Here is a 15,292-nt window from a genome sequence, read left to right on the forward strand (position 1 = left end):
AGTTTAGTTAGGCTGCTGAAAAGCCAAAGCTTGTAATTCCAGAATAGTGTTTTGTTTTGTTTCTCCTTACAACACTGTTATTTTCTTGATACCTTAAGGCAGTGATTCCCAAACTTTGGTCCTCCAGGTGTTTTGGACTTCACCTCACAGAAGCCCCAACCAGCTTGGCCAAAAATCAAGAATTTGGGGAGTTGAAATCCAAAACATCTGATAAATCATAGTTTGGGAATCGCTGCCTTAAGGCGTTGAGCCTTAAGAAGGTCCCTTCCCAATGTGTGATCTCCAATACCATCCATCCATTGCAGTGAAATCCTGTGTTTTAACTTTTACAATGACAGTTTTTTAAAATTATATTGGGCTTTAAACAGTTATGGGGATGTAGGGGCTTAGTGGTTAAGATGCCAGTTCTGATGATCAGAAGATCAGAAGGTTGGCAGTTTGAGGCCCAAGTGCTGTATGATGGAGTGAGCTCCTGTCACTAGTCCCAGTTTCTGCCAACCTAGCAGTTCAAAAGCATGCAAATGCAAGTAGATAGATAGGTACCACTTCTCAGTGGGAAGGTAAAAGCATTTGGTACAGTCATGCTAACTCTTTGGCTTAAAAATGGAGATGAGCACTGCCCCTACAGTCAGTTACGACTAGACATTTATGTCAAGAGACTACCTTTACTTTTTTTTACCTTAAACTGTTATATCCTTCCTTTGGTCCTTCCTCCCAGAAACTTTTTTTGGAGAAAAAAACTGCTCAGAGTTTGGAGCAGGGTCTATTAATAGCTCCTACATCTTGAAATATGGACTACTTTACCCACTAGTTTTGAATATGTGTATGCATTAAAATTCACAAAGATTTCACTATTACAGTGTGCCAACATCATACATGGTGTGCCTTATGTGGCTTCCAGCATATGCTGAAAGCTGCGCCAGAAGGAGTGGCACCACACACCAGAAAAAAGTAATGGCGCACATGCCTCCGCATGCTGCTGTGAGCATGAGTCCCATTATCTTTAATGGGGCTTGAGCATCTGCAGAATTTCCCTTACACAGGGGGGTCCAGAACAGATCTCCCTTGTAAGGGAAGGGACCACTGTATTTTACCTTTACTTATTTCCTTTTCAGCCCTGTAGCTTCCCAGATATCCCTCAAATCTACTGTGGCTGACTGGGAGACCACCTAGAGCACTGAGATATGGATGGGATTACAAGTGTGGGAGAAAAATAGGAAAGAGGAAACCTGTTCTCTAAGAGGATGGCTTGTGTAACATTGGATACAGCCCTACAGGAGAGAAAAACATTATTTAATAAAAATACACAGACTTGTCTTCACAAACTGTTCAGAACAGGAGATCTTATTAGCAGTGAATGATGTACAGCCTCTTATAAGCTGATAGTGCAGTTCAACTCAACAGTAAAAAAAATCCCATTCAGAAAGAGTCAATAACACAATGAATTAGAAAGGGCCTGCTGGTGATTCCTTGTGTTATAGCACAGAATGTTTATTTCCTCTGTTAAAATATGCTGATATTCCCAAGGTCTAAAGGCTGGTGCACTTTGTTTGTATTTGTCCTTCAAAGGGCAATGAGTCATTTATATGTCCTAATCACCACTGGCTGGCATACAAGAAACTGTAAGTATAATTGGCATCCATCTGTTGATTTATTGATGCTCTCCTCCTGAAATCACAATACAATTTCCCATTAGCAGTGTTTCCATCAAAGTAAACATGTGTAACATTTTAGTTTTAGTGGCAAGGCATATTTTTCACAGAATGTTTAATCTTAAAGTAAAAACACTATCAAAATGGACTGCTTAAACTTGGGGAGTGGAGAAAACTTACCTGACACATCCTAACAAAGTGGTCTCATCTCATGTAAAAGTTGAGTATCAGTAGGTTCATTCCACACTTAATAAAAGTAAATATCAGAATGTTAGACTTAAGTCATGACTGATGTAATTTTCATGGTTTCCAATAAGTTTTAAGTTTATTGTTGTGTGCCTTCAAGTTGTTTCTGACTTAATGACAACCCAAAGGTGACCCTATCATGGGGTTTTTTTGGCAAGATTTGTTCAGGGGGGATGTGTTACGTTAGCCTTCCTCTCAGGTTGAGACTGTGTGACTTGTCCAAACTCACACAGTGGGTTTCCATTGCTGAACAAGGTCTCCAGAGTTGTAGCCCAATGCTCAAACCACTAAATACAAAACAATCCATTGAAAATTATTATTCCTTAGGAACAAGCATATCAATCTTGAAAACAGACAAGACCTACGTGAGAGGACATTTCATAACTGAGACTCTGCTATTTAAAATAAGCTTTCTCCCCATCTGCACCAGTGATGAAAGTAGAAAATAGAAAAGGGCATTGTCCCTTAGTATGTGGGCACATCTATATGAGAGAAGGTGCTGCTTCAACTTTTGGGTTTATAGAAAGATATTTATGCTGTCCCAACCTAGAGCACCCATGCAAGGGGGAGTATCAACTAATCAAAATACTTAGGTTGACAACCTTCATCAGCATTACATAGTATCAATCTGAGCATGTGGAAATGTGCACTGATTCTGCTATATAACCCCTGTGTTGAATGGCAACATTGTACAACCGAAGGAATGCCCTCTGGCAGTCCCAATACACCTCTGTCATCCCACTTTTTTCAACTCCTTTTAAAATGTCCCAGTTTCGCCTCCCACTTTCTACTCTTGTCCTCAGCTTATTTCAGTGTCAGTTGATGCAAGCTGAGTTCACAGTACAAAAGTGTGCACTTAATACACCCAGCAGGGATGGGGCAGGGGAAAAGACAATGTCTTACCCTTCACAGTGGGCTCAGGCAAAAGCAATCTGCTGTAGCATCTCTTAACAAGTGTATTCTTCCTAATTAATTATTTTTACTTTGTTGATGACAGTCTGATGTTGCTTGACCACACTCATCTCAGTTTTGTTCTGTGAAATATTGGAGAGTATGCTTGAATGTTCAGCAGGAATGCTTGGCATACATATATTTGTACCTACATGCACAATGGCAGTAGAATTTAAATTCACTTCAGCAGTCTTGAACTGAATGGAGATGTTGCACATCAGATAAAAATGTCCAACTGTTTCTGTAGAGGAAATTATGCATGCATAAGATACAAACAGGATTCCAATCTTCAATTTCTGTTTTGATTTTGTTTCATTACTGCAACATTTTGTTATATCCATTCTGTGCTTTATTTTCCAAAATGCTTGGAAGGCATTTCATAACTTCTGCAGTCATACAGAATATAGTATCTAAATGTGAGATATCAGTATGTGACTTGATAGGTGTGCCCCTGTTATAATATTCAGTCAAGATGTGAGGAAATTGTGCAGACAGAGATTCATTGTTTGCTTCATGTGTAAGAACATGCAGGAAGTCAAGGGATTTCCCTGCCAAATCTTTACATTTTTGGTTGGCTAATAAAGATATAATATGATATGTTAGACATAGAATAATGGCGTTCTAATAGCTAATGGAGCCATGTGTTAAATTGCACCTCATGAATAGATCTTTGGATACCTCATCTGCACTTCATTACCAAATCAATCATACCCTGTCAGGAAATGAAAGATTGATAGAAACTGAATTTAAAATTTCCAGAGCAACATATGTTTCTCATGAAATTTTCATTACTAGAATAAAAACAGGAAATAAGTGCCCAGGACGGTGTGAATTGGCTTCCCGGCACCCTGACAAGATCCTCTCCCACAGCAAGAGAACATGTTGGATCAGTTTTTAGTGAGGGGGGAAACCTGACAAGAAGTGTGGAGAGATGAATAGATCCAGAATAGAAACACAAGAAGTACTATTTCCACAGGCTGCTAGAACCTTGTGAATTTCCTAAATGTAGCTCCTCTTTGCAGGCAAGCATTAGCTGCGGAGATCAGGAATGTAGAAGGAATTAGTTTGATTTTCAAATCAAATCTCCATTTTGCATCTCCCAAAAGTGAGAGCAGGACAAAATGTAACAGAAATCACAACATTTTCAAAACATGCAGTTCATTGTGGGTTTTTTTTTTTGGGGGGGGGGCTTTTATGGGGGGGAAGTGTTCACAGAAAGAGAACCTGCACTGGAAATGCACCTTCACCATTAGCTAGCTGCTATTTGTGTAGAGTACAAGTTCAGAATACCATTAGGGAAGCCTATTAGTTTAATTATAAGTCATAGCTTAGGGGTGGATTGGAGTAGGAACTCTGTTGCCCTTTAGATGTTGTTGAGCTACTATATAAGTCCCATCAGGCCTAGTTAGCATAGACAATGAGGTGCAATACTCAGAGGCCTCATTCAACAATATACTGAATAACTACACAATGTCCATCCATGCTATAATGTGTCAGCATTCCCATATAAACGTGGGAAAGATATATAGATAGATAGATTTATTACGATCAACTGATTAAACATCACAAACATCAATCAATCAACAAACTTCACAATAAATCATCAATTTGTAAAAGTAGATAATAGTTAAAATTTCACTTATAAAATTATATTAAAAAGAAAAATAAAATTTAAGAGTATAAAATCATTATAAATGTATGAAATCATTATAAAATTTTAACAGACTAAAAACTATTATGAACTTTTAAGAAACCATCTTACGCCGACAGACCATTGCCGCTACGCAAAAACTGCCCACCCTTGTTGTTGGTACTGGGCACTGATCTGCCAGCAAATAAGACACATAAAATTCATCAGTTCTTCCAGGAAAACGACTAAGAATTGGATGAATAAAAATATGACAATAGCCATAATAAAAAGGACAATACAACAATACATGACCTATAGTCTCCACTGTACCAGTTCCACATGGACATATGCATGCATCATAAGGAATATGATTGTATCTTCCCTCCAATAAGGCTGAAGGTAGAACATTAAATTTTGCTAAAGTGAATGCTATCCTGTATTTTGGAAGGGTTAGAAGACTCAAAAGGTTAGCTAACAAAAAAGCATTGCCAGTGTCTCTGAAATCAGAGCATACAGTGGCTGCTTTTACATGTTGTTGCAACTCATTATCTATAATTCATTGATGTATTTCCTGTTTTGCTTTCTTATAGCCATTGCCAAAATGGTGGTGTGTGAAAAACCCAATTTAACTAGTTTCTCATTTAGAGTCTTATTCCATCTAGAGAGAAACCCATCAGATAATATCAAAGGGGCTAACCCTACTGGAGTTAACAACATTCTAAGTCGAAAGTTAAACTTTAGTATCCGTGATTCAACTGTCATTTGACCTGTCTCCAAATATAGAAGTTTATCGCATGGGGGAAAAACGTTCCCAATGCGTTCTAACGAGCATGAGCGCAGGCGCGCACGGAACGTGATGGGAACCCGATGGGTCCCAAAATGCTAGTTTACCACACTTTCAAAAGCGTTCCCAGAATGGCGCCTCCTGGAACACATTGGGAACCCGATGGGAATGCCCGGTGGCGACGGCAGCATTCCGCCGTGTGGTAAACTAGCGTTCTGGGACCCATCGGGTTCCCATCATGCTCCGTGCGCGCCCATGCTCATGCTCATTAGAACGGATCGGGGAACGTTTTTCCCCCCGTGCGATAAACTTCATAGTATTGCATTAGGCACACACCTTGGAAGTACAAGAATTGATCTCAAAAATTTTGTCTGCATAGTTTCCATTGAGTCAAAATTAGTATAAGCACACCACTGTGCCCCATATAACATCTGTGCCTGGACCTTCCTATTAAAAATCTGGATGGCTGAATGGGTGTGCTGGCCTCCTTTAGTGGGAAAAAAATGATATAAGTGATTTGATACTTCTTTGCACATTTGCTATGGCATTTATAGATTGAGCTTTGCAAGAACCTGAGGACTGAAAAATCATTCCTAGGTACTTATGGGATCTTACTTGTTCAATTGATTGATCATTTATTTGCCAATTGTGCATGCTCTGTTTCTTAGTAAACATTAAGACTTTAGAATGTGAGAAAGACCCCAGTCCAAAATCCCAGAAATACTCTGTAGTCAGCATAGAGACTGACATATAAACTAACTGGATGAGATCCTATGTAAGGATATAGGAAGACCCCTGTTGGATTCTACTCTGGATTATATGCAGCAGGAATCATAGAATCATAGAATCATAGAATCGTAGAGTTGGAAGAGACCACAAGGGCCATCCAGTCCAACCCCCTGCCATGCAGGAAATTCAAATCAAAGCATCCCTGACAGATGGCCATCCAGCCTCTGTTTAAAGACCTCCAAGGAAGGAGACTCTATCACCCTTCGAGGGAGTGCATTCCACTGTCGAACAGCCCTTACTGTCAGGAAGTTCCTCCTAATGTTCAGGTGGAATCTCCTTTCCTGTAGCTTGCATCCATTGTTCCGGGTTCTGTTCTCTGGAGCAGAAGAAAACAAGCTTGCTCCCTCCTCAATATGACATCCCTTCAAATATTTAAATAGCGCTATCATATCACCTCTTAACCTTCTTTTCTCCAGGCTAAACATCCCCAGCTCCTTAAGTTGTTCCTCGTAGGACATGGTTTCCAGACCCTTCACCATTTTTGTCGCCCTCCTTTGGACACGCTCCAGTTTCTCAATGTCCTTTTTGAATTGTGGCACCCAGAAGTGGACACAATATTCTAGGTGGGGCCTGACCAAAGCAGAATACAGTGGCACTATTACTTCTCTTGATCTAGACTCTATACTTTTATTGATGCAGCCTAAAATAGCATTGGCCTTTTTAGCTGCCGCATTACACTGTTGACTCATGTTCAACTTGTGGTCTACTTGGACTCCTCGATCCCTTTCACACGTAGTTTCATTCAGCCAGGTGTCCCCCATCCTATATTTGTGCATTTTATTTTTCCGCCCTAAGTGCAATACCTTACATTTCTCCGTATTGAATTTCATTTTGTTAGCTGTGGCCCAGCTTTCTAGTCTATTCAGGTCATTTTGAATCTTGGTCCTGTCCTCTGGGGTATTAACTATTCCTCCTAATTTGGTGTCATCTGCAAATTTGATAAGTATGCTCCCAATTCTGTCATCCAGGTCATTGATAAAGATGTTGAATAACACTGGGCCCAGGACAGAGCCCTGTGGAACCCCACTGGTCACTTCTCTCCAGGATGAAAAGGAGCCATTGTTGAGCACCCTTTGGGTTCGGCCAGTCAACCAGTTACCAATCCATGTAACAGTTGCCTTGTCTAGCCCACATTTTACAAGCTTGTATGCAAGAATGTCATGGGAAACCTTGTCAAAGGCCTTACTGAAATCAAGATATACTATATCCACAGCATTCCCTTCATCTACCAAGCTGGTAATTTTATCAAAGAAAGAGATTAGATTTGTCTGGCATGACCTGTTTCTCTGAAACCCATGTTGAGTTTTTGTGATTATGGCATTGCCTTCTAGATGTTCACAGACTCTTTGTTTAATTATCTGCTCTAGAATCTTTCCTGGTATTGATGTCAGACTAACTGGACGATAATTGTTGGGATCGTCTTTTTTCCCCTTTTTGAAGATGGGGACAACGTTTGCTCTCCTCCAGTCTGCTGGGACTTCTCCTGTTTTCCAGGAGTTTTCAAAGATTATTGCCAATGGCTCCGATATTACATTTGCCAGTTCTTTTAATAACCTTGGATGGAGTTCATCTGGTCCTGGAGACTTAAATTCATTTAGATTAACAAGGTGTTCCTCTACTACAATGCAAAAGCCCACAAACAAGGCTTGAGTGAAAATGGCACTGAATCAACCACTGCTGTTGCTGTAACTATTCCAATTTTTATTCCAAGGTAACTCGTACTATACTTAGAAATTTATGTGTAGGATCAAGAATGTTGTTGTGTGCCTTCAAGTCATTTCTGACTTATGGTGATCCTAAAGTGAGCTTGCCATGGGGTTTTCTTGGCAAATTTTATTCATAAGAGCATCTGTCATTGCCTTCTTCTCAGGCTGACAGCATGTGACTTGCCTAAGATCACCCATTGGGTTTCATGGCCAAGAGAGGACTTGAACCCTGGTCTCCAGAGTCATGGTCCAACACTCAAGCCACTATATCATGCTGGGTGTCAAGGTCAGGAATAGAGGCAGATTCCTTTCAAACAGATTGTTAATAAGGTGTGAATAGTGAGTGGCCCTTGGATTATATTTCAGTCACAATGACTGCCTGGAAATAGCTTTAAGTGCTTGGCAGAGAATTTGCAGGCTCATATCATTCAACATTTCACAGATAAAAAGCAGAACACATGTGGCCAAGAAACATCAGAAGGTGGTCAAGATGGTAAATAACTGGGGAAGAACACACAAACTCGCAGAGGCTACAGCAGTTTGTTTTTGCCTGAGTTTACCAAGAAGGATAGCCCACATCTCCTTTTTCCCCTGCTGAGTTAATTGATTGCAAATTGCTTTTGAACTTTGAACTTAGTCACAACAATTGAAGTAATACAAGTTCAGAGGGGGAAAGTGGGAGGAAGAGAGAGAAAGTGGGCTAGTAAGGTGGGATGACAGAGAATTAATTGGGAATATCTCTGCCAGACTGAGACAATTGGAGGGGGATACAAACTCTAGCTACAATTCTGGTACTCAGGGTACAGTATATGGACTTTAGATAGCTGGTTAATGGGGGTCCAATTTTGGCTCCTGCAGGTCCAAATTTGGTCCCTCCTGCCTGCTACAGATTGCATTCCTTGTAAAACATCTGTCTCCTTTTTCAAAAATCAGAAGTGATTGGAAGTTTGTTTCAGTATGGGGGAAAAGGCAGGAAAGAGCCTCACTCCATCACTAAAGCAAAACTTTGCATTCTGCATAAAAAAAAACCTTCCTAAATCCTTCCAGAAGAGGGAATTTTCAAACTTTTTTTTAATGTTTTGCAGCTGGTGTGGTTTTGTGATGGAAGCAAGGGTACTACAATAGATAGAGACACAGTTATGCATAATATTATACTTTTATGGATTATTTTGGAGTTGTTCTAAAAGAAATCTTTCTGGGATCATTAATGCCTTTAAAATGTTCTTCCAAAGCAAAATGTAATATAGTTAATGATATCCCAACTGCTGAAGAATCACAAGACAGGGGGAGATAAATGTGTTTTCTGTTCCTATTACTTTAATGATTTCCTAAAGTATTCACACACACATACACACACCACAGAAAGTAAAATGGAAGGAATAAGCACTGCCTCCCTCTTAATGTGGATGTTTAATGTTGCTGTAATAACGTAAGATGTTAAAAGAGAAAGGGAGAGAAAGGGATGGAAATGGACAAAGAGAAAGGAAGAAAAATCAGTTTGTTTGTTTTGGGTACAGGGCAGTGATTGAATGTTAAGACAAGGAGGGAAAGACTGACTTGAGGCAGCCCTCTAGATTTACTTATTTATGCGATCAAAATAAGATTTCTGAAATGGAAACAGCCAAAGCCTGTTTCATATTACTATGACAGGTTTAAGATGTAGGGAGCACAGAACTTTTTGGCTCAAAATCAGCTAGCTGATGGAATTTGATAGCCTTGTAATGGAATTTTATAAGACTTCTGCAGAGGTGTATGCCTTTAAAAAAAGTTCTGGATGCTGAATAAACACACACGCACATGCACACACATATCCTCTCCAATGCCATTCCATTTCTTTGGAAACCAAGGTGTAAGCCTTTACATTTTGGTGAAATGTACTTAATTTATAGAGAAGGACAAGCAAATGGGAAATATCCAAACAGTTCTGACACTTGAAATAGGAAACTAGTAAAAAAAAATATGGGTTTTACAGACCAGAAACATACTTGTTATCTTATCTGTCAGAACGCACTTACACTTAGAAGGCAGGATCCCAGCAACTGGTCTCCTGTGCAATGCTTTTGATCAGCAGTAAGATCTTACTCTAGAATTTGGGTGATTCATAACACATTCACTTGTATAAATAAATGACAATGTTCATTTACAAGTTGACTAGTCATAGGAAAGACACTCATATTTCCATCACCTTGAGAAACAAAAATACATTCCTTGTTCACATCCCCTAAACAGAAAATGAAATTATTTTTCTTTGTTGTTATCTGGTTTGTGCATTTCTTTTGTCTCTCCAAACAGAAACCTTGCTATGTATGTTGCAATCAAAACAAGACTACTACTTAATAGGAATCATTTCTATGGAAACATACTGGTGGAAGAGTTTAGGATCAGTGATATAATAACAGATGTTTTGAAACTGGTTCTCGCTTTGACACACAGATAAAAAATTAAATTAAAAATAAAAATAAATGTTCTATGCTTTTTCAAATCTTAACATGGATCATTTGTGTTGGGGGGAGGATTGCTTGAAAATCTGCTTTGCCTTCTAGTTTTTTTTCTTACAAGGTGCAATACAAAGTGTGTGTGTGTGTGTGTGTGTGTGTGAGGGGGTAATATTAAGATGATTAAACTAAATAGACTATTTCTAATTACTCTGTTCTAATTCCAATTTTACTGCTACTGAGTCAAATTAAAAATGAGAAATGGTTATATTAAATTTAAATTCCTCATCAGAATCCTGTTGGGTCCTTATGTCTTCCTAAGTGCACTTATGTCCATAGCAATTAGAATAATACACTTGTGTAACATCCATATCTAGTAAAGGGTGGTTACTACATATTATGTACATATTGGAAAAGCTAGCCTGTCCAACAAGCGGCTATGGTGTGAAGGGGGGAAAGGGGGCATTTATGGGGGGGGGGGGCTCCATGAATGTGTCACTGAGCACACCAATGCACTATATGGGTGGTGTATCACTCATGCGACTGACTGGTCCGTCACATGGGGTAGCTCAGAATGACTGGGGGCTTCCTCTCCATTTGCTCAGCCCCTTTCTCAGTTCTTTTGTGTAGTAATGTAACCATCCCTCTACTTGATATGTAGTAGCCAGCCCCCAGAATATGTTCTTTTATATAAAATGCTTTGTCTCATTTATAATACAATATATGAATTACAAATAATTCTGTTAACATTCACGTGTATGAATTTGGTGAGAGGTATATGGCTACCGATTCTTGTCTTTCATAAAGCAATAGAACACTTCTCTATGAAAGAGTGGAACTGTGAGTACACTACTTTAAGAGATACATTTCAATATAAATCAAAAGAAGTTCAAACACTGCTGCTAAATTATGAGAGTAACCATTGTTTAAATGTATATTTCTGGGAATAAAAATTAGTAAAGAATATTTGATTGCCTGTTACAAGGCATTAAACACACAGTAAAAGAAATCTCCATGTGTATGTATTATGTCTTGGTACCTTATCCAGTCCTCATAAACAGTTGAGTATGATTTATTTTCCTCTGTGTTCACTGAATTCTATATGGATATTGTCAATGAATGAATTAAATGTAATGAACAGACCCTCAACTGCAAACTTAAATTAGTGTGGCATATAAATGATGGTGCTTTCTTCCACACAGCCAGAGATATTAGGAAGAAGGAGTGTCATACAGGGTCAACACAGAAGGGCACTTAAAAGCCGTTTAATTGCTAGTACCATAATTCTATTACACACATCCATTTTTGCTCCTGTCGATAAGAACAGATTCTTAGCCTTACTGGCCTCTTGCACTGCACTTATTAAGATAGACTGTTAGTTATTAAGATGAGAAAAATGAACCTGAAGGTTAAATAATTATTTATTCATTACAGACCTATCTATCCCACATTTCAAATAAATTCCCACAGGAGCCTAAACAAAAGAAAACTAATGTGATTAAATTCAAAGATACTGCCATGTTAGTCTGGAAAACCAATATGCTAAGGGATCTTGTAACACCTTGCGGTTAGTCTCAAAGGTGCTACATGATCTCTTTGCAAAACAAAACATAGTGGTTGTCCACACTGACCAAATAAAATGGATTTTAGCCTCTTTGAATCCTGGCTCTTTAGATGATATACATCTACTTCGTTGGTACTGTTGCTGCTGCTATGCAGCTACAAGTCATATCTGACCTATGGTAACCCTAAGGTGAACCTATCACATAGTATTCTTCACAACATTTGTTCATGATTTTTCATTGCCTTCCTCTGAGGCTGAGAGAGTATGACTTGCTCAAGGTCACCTGGTGGTTTCCCTGGCTGAGTGGGCATTTTAACCCAGGTTGCCCAGAGTCCTAGTCCAACACTCAAATCAGTGCACCACACTAGCTCTCATACTTACCAGGGAGAATACTAGCAGATTTGAAGTTTATTTGTGTATACATCACTACTAAGAGGTGTTCAACCATTAAATGCTGTTCCTACAAAGACAGCAAGAGTAACACTAGTAGAAGGGAAAAAATCAACATCTTTATCTTCATCTGATTTGATAAACTTCATTGCATGTCATAATAAATTCAATTAAGGTAGAGAAAGGTATGTGTACATTCCACTGTGATGGAAGTCTGGCCCTAGTTGTGTCTGAAAAGGATATATTAGTGCCAACTTTGATAGCAGTGTATCTCTGTTTTATTTCCTTAATGCTTATGCTTTTAAACTGTTACAGACTAATTGGTTTATTTGGCATGACCTTTCTTAGGGAAGTCTCTATAGATAAACTGAAATCAATTTGTTCACAAAAACTCTTGCATTTTGATACAGAACATCCTCCATCATGTCCTCTGAAAATTTGTCAGTTACTGGGATATTCAATTTAACTTCCAGCGATGTTTGATCCCAGTGTTCTATATTTGACAGGAAATTCAGATTTCAATATTAGTTACTTGACAGTATTTGATACTCCACACACAATAATATTTAATATATGACACTGTTTTATACATGACATGAAATTATATTTAATATCTCAACATTCATGTATAGATGATATGATATTTGTCAGCTGTCAACTTGTGAAATTTCATATTCAGAATAGGTTATTCAAAGTTGGCGTAGGCTACAATTTTTTTTTTTTGCAGGTTATGTAATTATTAAAGAGTAGTTTACATTCTGTTTGATTTTAAGGGGGGGATTAAAAATATATAGATATAATTGTGATCAGGATTAAGAGGCAGTATAGACTGGCACTTTGTGCCAGTCTGAATATGGAGTAGGGTTGAAGAAGTGCTGAGGGTTCACATGCTCCAAGTCCTTCTTCCTCTGCCAGAGCACCATTTTGGCACGTACCCTTTTACATGGGGTGTGCCACAATGACATCCCTCATGTGCAACACCAAAACAGTGCTACACACAAGGGGCGTCATAAAGCTGCATCATGGCAGTTATGGTGCCCCTTCTATGGTGCATAGAGGCATAGAGATAGGGACAAGCTGAAATAGAGATTGGAAAGTAAGCTTGGCAAAGAACTGAATAGGATTTTGGGAAGCTGTGGATGATTAAATAGTTGAAGGGTTAATGTATGATCTAAATGTGTCCAAATACATTTCTGCTTGTTTATTCTAATATATAACTGTTTCTGGCTGTGGGTGGTCACACTTACCACAGTGAAGCTATAGAACAAGACATCCACTGTTCCATATAAGGATTGCTTTGTAAGGGGCTGGGGGAGGAACAGGGTCAGATTGGATGGGCAGGGGAGCAAGGCGGGGGGCATGAGGACCCAGAGAAGTCAGGAAGTGGGGAGGAGAGTGATGAGAGACAGGTGGATGCCAGGGTGGGAGAAGAGGAGAAGCGGGCAAATCCCTCAGGTGTGAGGAGGGTGGACCCACCCCTTTTCAGGAGAGAGAGAGCCAAGCAGTCGGGGAGAGGCATGCACGCAGAAGATGGGGGTGTGGAGTGGCAGATGGGCAAGGACGAGAGAAGGTATCCCCAAGCCTGGTGAGAGTGGGCTGCCTGATAACTTTTCAGGCCTCCCACGGGCAGCCCTGGGTAGAACCGCATTTGGCTGTAGTACTACCCGACCCATGCTGGAAAGGTGACTGGGGGTTGCACCCCGCAAGGAGGACCTGACCTGGTTGCACCCTGGCCTGTCGCACTTGGAAGGGACTTGGTGGGATCCCCGAGGACAGTGCTGGTAGCCCGGCCCACCCCTTGGAGGCCTGGAGAAGTTCAAGGTGGGATGCTTGGAGAAGGGAACCTGCCATGATCCCTTACCCCCTCCAAAGATTAGGAATAGCACGGGAGGATTGTTAGTCTGAAAAAAGATGCCAGAGCCCAGTCTAGGGGCTTTTGTTTGTGTTCGGATGTTATCCCGGTTTTATTATTATATGTTTGAAGAGAAGAGATGGACCATCAAGCCCCACCGCCACCACCCACACCCTTGGTCCCGCCAACACACCTTGAGACCCAAGGACTTAGTTCGAGGCATTGATGATTGACAAGAGCCCAAGGGTTGAAACTGTGGGCAGCCTGGAGATGGAGTTTGTCACATTTTCCTCTGAGATTGAGAGAAGATGACTTGCCAAAGTCACCCAATAGGTTTCCCTAGCTGAAGAGAGATTTGAACCCTGGTCTCCTAGAGTCCTGGTCCAACACTGAAATTACTACACCACTCTGGCTTTGCTTTTAAAAACTCCGGATTTCAAGGGAGTGATTACAGAGAAATAAATAACCGTTTTTTCTCTCGTCATCAATGTGTACTAGGACACATTGAATCATTTAAGAAAGGATGACTTATTTCATTCTTTTTCTGTTCTTTCTTAGGAACTGATCCAATAGATGCATGAGAACTGCTAAGACTACCATGGTTTCACTGACAGGGATCTACATATTGCTGAGCACACAAAAACAACTTTTTCTTCTTCAGTGACTTGCTTCAACTGAGTCACCTATAGATTTATTCAGAACTGACTGCTTAATAAACCAGATACTGGTGCCTTGATATGGTAACAATGAAATAAAAGTTTCAAAAGAGTACTGACGTAGGAATCTTTTGTCTTTCAAATGCGCAACAGCCTGAGCCCTATCAGTGTTTGTGTAGCATGCAACTCTAGTCAATGCTAGAAAGAGAGGTGGGGGGGGGGCTCTTGAAAAACTAATTATAGGATCAAATTAGTGTCAGTGCTGCTGCAGCATTTTAACCAAGCCTCCTACAGCAATGAATAAAAGACACAGCAAAATATTTGATTAATTGCTGCTGTTCACTTGAAGCATATGAAAGAGAAAAGAAGTGAGGAAAGGCTGTACAGTGAAGTGCTTATAACTTTCAAAGCTTCCAAAAGCTGTACAACAGCTCATTCTTCTCAGAGAATGACTTTTTTTAAAAAATCCATCTATTTCATATATTTAGCTGAATATATGACAACGAGATGGCATAGTGGTCTGAGTGTTGCAAGTCAGGGTTCAATTCTCCACTTAAGCATAAAAGCCCATTGGGTGACCTTGGGCAAGTCACACTCTCTCAGCCTCAGAGAATGGCAATGGCAAACCACCTCTGAA

This window comes from Sceloporus occidentalis, unplaced genomic scaffold, assembly GCF_023333645.1.
Source record: "Sceloporus occidentalis isolate IW3139 unplaced genomic scaffold, rSceOcc1.0.p SCAF_3, whole genome shotgun sequence".
NCBI lineage: Eukaryota > Metazoa > Chordata > Lepidosauria > Squamata > Phrynosomatidae > Sceloporus > Sceloporus occidentalis.